We start from the raw sequence: 8,772 nt of genomic DNA, 5'->3' as shown, positions 1-8,772 counted from the left end.
CCAGAATGGTTGGACTTGCAAATAAATGCACAATATTAGCAATCTTACATGAAAGAGATCCTCCACAATTATGAAATAAACAATGGAATCATTTCATGTATATTAACAAGTTGTTGCTCCAGAAGAGGTAAGAAAGGTAAAATACCTTCTGTGGATTTATTACAAGAATGCGCCAAAGGACAAAGGCAGAGAGATATTTAAACTTGAAAACCTAGGGCCTGACTCTTTTCTCACACCTGTTTTACACTAGTGTAATTTCACTGATTTCAGTGAAGTCACTCCTGTAGTAGGACCAGACTCATACCTTTGTCTTTGCACTTCATATTTTAATTGAAAGTTATCTATATTATTATCCACTCTAATTTAATATACAAGCTACAGATTTGGTATCCATGCAGTGGTCCATTACCAAAAGAATAAGGCCATTCAGGTTTGTTTCAATCGCTTTCTGTCTGTCTGCTCACTGCTCTTGCTAAACAACTGCTGGTGCAGCTGCAGAGAAATGGCTGCCTGCAGTGTGTACATGGCCTAAGCAGGTACCTCATGTTTTGCTTTGAGGGGCCTGGCAAACATATTTGGTTTTCTCTTGCTGCCACAGCCATACCATTATTTCAATCTGGTGCAGTAGGTCATAATTTATTTCATGAAACTCTTCCAATAAATGTGTTTATGCTGTAGCTCCTTTGGCAGCAAAGTCCAAAATTACATTTGCTGATGAAGATAGGTATCCAGGCTACACTTTCCAGATCTCATAGCACAGCTTTATGATGGTGAGCATGAGCTAGCTACTTACGTGGCTAAAGTGTGCAAGGTGACTTCATGATTCTCCTTCAGTGGCTAATTACACTGAAGAATTATTCACTTTTTATCTCATGCTGAGACCACGGAAATGTGAATCTCAACATAGTTGTGATTCCTGACATGATTGGCAATGTTGGGAATAAAGCCATAGCCTTAGAGACGCCAAGCTATAAATCTGATTAGCACTCTTGCAAGTTGAGCCACTGTACTGGGAGTGTTTTTACTATCACATTATCTGGTTTCCCATTTCTGTGGGCTGGGAAATGGAAGGAAAGCAGCTTTCATCCATGTGTACAATGCCTTAGCAATCACCAACAAAAGATGAAAGTTTGTAGTACAACAGCAGTTCAGTGGGTACAAGCAAAGTCTGAAAAGCCTGATGTCTTGCTATATCTTTTAATCAAACTAACAGAACAGAACCGATCCAAAGAATACTGCTATCCTATGTATAGGAGGTAGCACTTGCTATTAAGATATAACAACCAAGTCATCTGGACATTTCCCCACTCCTTTTCTTATTTTTCCTCCCCCCCCTCCAAAAAGGAAAATCTTTTGAAGAAAACAAGTGCATCATTCATAGAAAGAACAAATGTGATAAACGAGAACACAATGCCCCTTTTCTTTAGGCTATTTAAATGAGGGCCAAATATTCTTTACACAGGGCCGGCTCCAGGCACCAGCGTTCCACACAGATGCTTGGGGCGGCAGTTAGAAAGGGGCGGCAGTGTTTCCGCGGCGGGGGCAATTTGGCAGCAGCCCCTCTATCCCGCTGGCCGCAGAGGCAAATAGGCGGCAGCTTCTCCCTTTTGCCGTCCGCGGTGGCAGTTTTGTTCACTGCTTGGGGTGGCAAAAACTGAAGAGCCGGCCCTGTCTTTACACATTCCCTCCACAGAATATATGTATTTGTTCTACACATCTTTCTATATTAAATGTTTGATTTTCAATAGCAGCTGCTTAAAAAGAATTCAGTGAAATTGTACTACTAACATTACAATATCAAATTTAAGTGTTTTTACTGTTAGTAGCTAACAGAGCAGTTTCCAGGAAATATGTTTCATATGTAGATTTTTTTGGTCTGATCTGAGATCTAACTCTTGGTGAAAAGTGACAGAAAGTGTAGAATAAGAGGGCATTGGTGACTTTGGACTTGATAGTTAAACCTCTGTTTTGCAGACAATACGAAGGGTCAGCATACGTTGAACTAGGTATGAAAGTCTGAATATCAGGTGAACAGAGGGGTTAATTCAACTTATTTTCTATCCAGAGGTAATAAGGAGGACTTCTTTTCCAACCAAATCTAATCTTAGGGAATTGCACCAATGAGAATTTTCTGAGTAGGCTGTGAAACAAAATGAGTTATTATTTCTTGTCTGACAGTAGCGCCTACAGGCCCCAACCAATATCAGGAGCCCATTGTACCCATTCCACTCTGCAAACACATTGTAAGAGTCAGACCTGGCCACAAAGAGCTTCTAGACAAGAGATTCAAAGGGAAGGGAAAAAGAGGCACAGAAATCTTGAAATGACTCATCCAGTCATCAATGGCAGAGTAAGGCATGGAATGTATGTCTTCTGAATGACAATCCGGGGCCCTATCTACTGTGCCAAACCCATTCTCCTCTCACTATGTTGTAACCAAAGCCACTATTCAAAAAAGGTGAATATGAGCATTTATCAGAATGTGCTGTATTGTATATAATGCAAAGTCAGCGAGAGATTTATGGATGCTTATGGATTTGGGGTTTAGAGAATTATTTTACACTCCATCTGAGCATTTCTTATCCACTGCACTGAAAGAAAGAACTTTCTCCCAGCAGGCAGTTGACCCTCCAGGAAACGTCTGTACCTATTGTGGGCAGATCTGTGGTTCCAGGATCTGACTGCTCAGTCTTTTCAGGACCCATATGTAAATCTGTGGTGGCGACAGTACTCGAATCGAGGGATCGCCGATTGATGATGATTATGTTATCCACACTGGCAATTGCAGAATGGTTTCTGAGTGGGGGGTTGGGTAGGGGGAAGAATCTCCATTCCTTTTGCTTATTCTGGCAACATAAAAAGTTCATGAGGTGCAAGCTATTTTCCGCCATTGTAATAAAGGTGTGGCACACAAGAGAGCTAGTAAAAGACTGATCTTATTCTTGAGCTCCAGTCACATGGCATGGATCAGGGTAATAAAGGTTAGCCCTACTGCCAATAAAAATATTCTGAATGGACAAATTTTCAACCAAAAAACTGGGGGGAAATGACAAAATGCTTTACAAAAATTCTTGGCCATTTTCAGACAGCTCTACTTCTACCCTGCCATATTGAAGAGGTCAGTAACCACTGACTCCAGTGACTGCAGTTACATCTATGAATACACTGTGAAATGTGGCCTGAATTAAAATCTTATCATTACTATTACAATTAAGCATAACAGAGCTTACAGCCAGAAGGGACCACCAGATCATCTAGTCTGATCTCCTGTATATCGCAGGTCACCAACACTAGCAATGGCAGGGAAATGATTAACTGAGATATACCCAGATTATCCTTGCAAGTGACCCACACACTGCTGAAAAAGGTGAACCCTCCCCCAAGATAACTGCCAATCGGACCTGGGGGCAAATTCCTTCCCAACTCTATATATGGCAATCAATTAAGCCCTGAGCATGTAAACAAGAACCAGAGAGCCAAGCACCAGAGAGAGAATGCTTGGTGCCACCTCCAAGACCTGGCTCTTCCCATCTAATGTACTATTTCCAGCCATGGCCATCCCCGATGATTCAGAGGAAGGAGATTAAAAAAATCTCAGAATATACTCTGTGTGTGAGGGTGGGGAGGAGGATTCCCTTCCTGACCCCTTCAGGTGGCTGGCTGAAACCTTGAAGCATGAGCTTTTAGGAACATAAACCTGAAGTGAGACCCAGAGCTGCTGAGCCCTGCCTCCTACAATCACAAGCAGCCCCATTTTACGATCTCACTCATACATTTGTCCAGTTTTCTTTTAAAACTAATTAAGATGTTTGCCACCCCAACTACTACTGGGAGCCTATTACAAAACCTCACCTCTCTGATGGTTAGAAACCTTCCTCTAATTTCTAGCCTAAATTTGTCCATTTGTTCTTGTGCCAACATTGTCCTGTAGCTTAAATAGTCTTCAACCTCCCTGGTATTTTACCCCCCAAATGTATTTATAGCACAATCATATCCTCTCCCAACCTTCTTTTTGCAAGATTAAACAAGCCAAGCTCTTCCAGTCTCCTCTCAGAAGATAGGCCCTCTATTCCCCTGGTCATCCCAGAAGCTCTTCTCTGCATCTGTACCAGTTTAAATTAATCATTCTTGAATGTGGGTGACTAGAATTGTTGACGATATTCCATATGAGGTCTTGTACCTTGTACAATGTCACTAATATTTGTTTGTCTCCCGTAGAAATGCCTTGCCCTAATATATCCTAGAGTTGATTTGCCTTTTTCACAGCTAATAGTTATCTTGTGATTGACCCACATACCAAAGTCTCTCCCCTTCTTTGTCACTTCCAACTGATGAGCCCCCAGCTTGTAGAGGAAATTCTTGTTATTCGACCCTAAGTGCATGATCATATATTTTGTACTATTACATTTCATCCCATTTCTCTCACTCCAGTCTTCAAGGAGTCTTCGGAATCTACTGATGATAGTCACCATGATTCTGAAATTGTGACATCTTTTATGACACTATTATAGAGCATAAAAAGAAATTCACTGAAATTTTGTTTCAATATTTAGAGGATAACTTAAGGATTCTTTCCATTTATGCAGTGCTATCTCTTTCCTGGGCTAAATAATTGTTGAGGCCAAAACTGAGGTGTGTATTAACCTAGGAGGTTTACAGCAGCAAGTTAACAGCAAGTCGCTATTCTTAGACCGCAATGTCTCGTCACATATTTTTGATTACATGGAGATAAAAATAACGATAATCGATTTTAAGGCAAGAAGGGACCATTGTCATCGTCTTACTCTGAGCTTCTGCATAACACAGATCATAGGATTTAATCCAGTGATTCCACCAGTGTGTGCAACAAGTTGTGTTTGAACTAAAGCATATTTTTAGAAACATACTTTGTTGTATACATTTTTTAAATAGAAGAAAAGGTGAAACAGTAGCTGAACAGACCAAGCAGCTGATGAGGCCATGTGTGTTGTGAGAATATGGACCGTGAATTCTGAGGAGATCAATAAAATGAAAATGGACAAGTACAGAGCCATAGGAACTAATAGACTAAAAAGGACAGTTCTTTAACAGTTGCTTAAACTAGATGAATCAGAGGAAGCCAAAATAAGACTATAGGCTTAAAATTATGGGCTGGATTCTCTGCTCATTGAATCAATGATGAAGTTCCCACTGATGTCAATGGTGGAAGTCAGGCCCTAGGCAACTAGCTAACTGCAATACCATATCCTAGGATACATTACTTTCTTACCACAGATGGTAATTTGTTTACTCTCTGAAGCATAAGGAATGATAAATTAGGGAGATAGGAATGAGGATTATAGCAGTCTGAAGAAATCAGGGTGAAATATAAAGCCCTGGTGACCAAGAGGAGTGACTTAGGGTGTAAGCGGAGATGTATCCAACCTACAGGCATTAGTACTCACATAGGGCCTAATTCAGCAAAATACTTAAGCACATGCATTGAAGTCAATGGAACTCAAGCACATGCTTATGTGCCTCGCTGAATCTGGGCCTCACTCCCCAGGACTCTTATTGACTACAGCTAATTGATATCTGCTATTTTGGGGATGGTTTTCCAGCCCAGTTAGGGAGATTTTCCCCTTCCGACAGTAGGAAGTTGAAGAATTAGTAATGTCCAAATATCTAGTAAGAATTGAGAAAAGCACAATGCTCAAAAAAGGTTTCCAAGGCTACCAAAAGGTTAATTTTTGGCCTCAGCATACACAGAACTGATAGCTAGAGAGTCACATTTTTACTGAATATAGCTACAGATGTGCAAGTCTAATAAAATTCTCCTCCACCTCTTCCTCCTCCTTCTCCAATATTTTATCACTGTAGTGCCCAGAGACCCCAATCAGGATCAGGGCTCCACTGTGCTAAATGCAGTGCAAACACATAAATATGCTGTTTCTGTCCCAAAAAGATTACAAGATAACGCTCTGAAGTCAATAGGACTACTAATGTGAATAGAGTTAAGCACATGTAAGTGTTTGAAGGATCAGAACCTAAGACCATGCAATCTTCTGATATAGTTTTCAAAAGTTCTTTGGGTTTTTACATTCTCGTTATTTCCATTTGACTGTTGTTCCTAGACCAGCCTTTACTGCTTTGACCTTAACTTTGTGCTCTTAGTAACGAATGTACAATACACACTTTTCAATGAAAAAGAAAACTTTTAGCATTAACCAAAAGTTATCTTAGCTGGTGAAAAATACACTTTCTTCAGAGAGTACTGGCATGTTATAGAAATTTGTATGTTGCTAGTAAACTAGAAATAAAGGAGGGATGTGGGAAGCCAAAGAAAAATCAAGCCCCACAAGACCAATATATAATCATAATGAAGCGTTGGCGGCAATTTGGCATTGCTTTTCCATCTGGGAATAGAAGGTCACAGGGTCTAATTGTGCTGCAGTGAGGGAAAGGAAAACATTTGCAGTGTGTGGATGTATTTGGAACTGTCTTACAAATAGGGCTAGGGAATTTAAAAAAAAAATCAAACAGTTAAACAATAGAGAAATGAAGCAGGATATTGTTTGTGAAGGTCTGAGGCAAATTGCCAAACTTTCGGAGATGGCTGTAAATGTACTTTAAAAAAAAAGTAAATACAGTGCTAGTGAAAGATGTTAGATTGACAATTCTTGATGCTGAGGTCAGAGCTGTACAAAGGATTTGGATAGAAACCTGACCCATCTGAAATCAAGATGGGTTCATGTTCTTAGTTTTACAGACCAGGGTTGATGGTAACTACACAGTCAGCTGCCAGAAGCCCTATTTGTTAACCGTAGACATCTTCAGTGGTAGAGGATACTTTCCCGCAACTTCTGAAGATCTTTGGGAATCACCAGGAAGGGCAACTGCACCTCTAAGCTCTCAGAAGGCAAGAGGTACCTGCCCTCACAATCAGAGCTGTGAGAGCTGTAAAACAGCACTACAACTGCTCAGGAACTGACTAGAGATGGGTAGGGCAACATAATCCCTAATGCTGAGTACACAGACCTGAATCTCCTTAAACTGGAAGCCCCATCCCTGACAACCCCTGCAAGATTCATGGTTGTAGTTTACAGTTTCTGCACGGACCCAGCACAGCAACAATACAGAGCAGGTTCCACTACAAAAAGAAAAGCGAAAGCTGTTAGCACTCTTACTAAATTGAAGTATATAACATGCAAATTCTTCCTCTTATCTTTAAATGGCAGTATCAGAAAAGAAATAAGAAGAAAAAAAACAGAGAACATTTTGTATCTAGAAGAATGTACTTCATTTTAACGGTAGTATAATTTTTCAAGGTTGCCCTTGCTATTATAGTCCAGAGCATTTCCTTTCTAACCTTGTATTTTCTATAAAGATGGGCCTGAAACTCAGATTTTGTATTTAGACCTAATCTTTTGCAAATGTTAGTATTGCTGCATGTAGTAGTATTCTTCTGATCAGAGTACTTAAGAATATACAGCTGTGCATTGGCCTGCATGCAGAACTTGGCTGAAAGTGTATTTAAATACTGATGTTACATCAGGGAGTATAGGGGAACAGAGGAAAGCGAAACACAACCTTTGTCAAGAACACTAAGATGCAGTCCCCATTACATAGCTATTATTATTTATTTACAGTAGTGCCCACTATATGCTAGGTAAAGGAGTACCTGTGGCACCTTAGAGACTAACCAATTTATTTGAGCATAAGCTTTCGTGAGCTACAGCTCACTTCATCGGATGCATACTGTGGAAACTGCAGAAGACATTATATACACAGAGACCATGAAACAATACCTCCTCCCACCCCACTCTCCTGCTGGTAATAGCTTATCTAAAGTGATCACTCTCCTTACAATGTGTATGATAATCAAGTTGGGCCATTTCCAGCACAAATCCAGGTTTTCTCACCCTCCGCCCCCCCCCCCCCCCCCACACACAAACTCACTCTCCTGCTGGTAATAGCCCATCCAAAGTGACCACTCTCCTTACAATGTGCATGATAATCAAGGTGGGCCATTTCCAGCACAAATCCAGGTTTTCTCCCCCCCCTTTTTTCCAAAAACCACACACACAAACTCACTCTCTTGCTGGTAATAGCTTATCCAAAGTGACCACTCTCCCTACAATGTGCATGATAATCAAGGTGGGCCATTTCCAGCTCAAAAAAAAACATGAAAAAACTTGTACAGATACAGACAGACATCATCTTCCTTTCCAAATGCAAACAGATGGACATCGTACCAAAAGGACTGAAGGTAAAAAATCCATTACAATCTACATACCACACAGACTATGCTGACAGCTTGTGCCACACGCTCTCAAAGAAACTGCGGAATCACCTGATCAACATCCTCTACAGCAAACAGGGAAAGATTAAGAAGAATGAGCTCTCAGAACTCAGAACTTTTTGCGAATACAGACTAACACGGCTGTTACTCTGAAACCTCTCAGAACTAGATACTCATAAAAAACCAACCTTCCACACAAATTTCCTCGTGGCTGGAATTTACTAAAACTAGACAAGCCATTTACAACGCACACTTTGCTTCTTTATAAAAGAAAAAGGACACTAAACTTTCTAAACTACTACATGCTACCAGGGGCCACAGCAATGGTTCCCTCAACCCACCCAGCAATATTGTTAACCTATCCAACTGTACTCTCAGCCCAGCAGAAGAAGCTGTCCTATCTCGGGGCCTCTCCTTCTGCCCCTTCACCCCCACGAACATGATACAGTTCTGTGGTGACCTAGAATCCTATTTTCGACGTCTCCGACTCAAGGAATATTTCCAAAATACCT

Source organism: Lepidochelys kempii, chromosome 4 (genome assembly GCF_965140265.1).
Source record: "Lepidochelys kempii isolate rLepKem1 chromosome 4, rLepKem1.hap2, whole genome shotgun sequence".
In the NCBI taxonomy this organism is placed as follows: Eukaryota; Metazoa; Chordata; order Testudines; family Cheloniidae; genus Lepidochelys; species Lepidochelys kempii.
Note: the sequence above shows the minus strand (reverse complement) of the source record.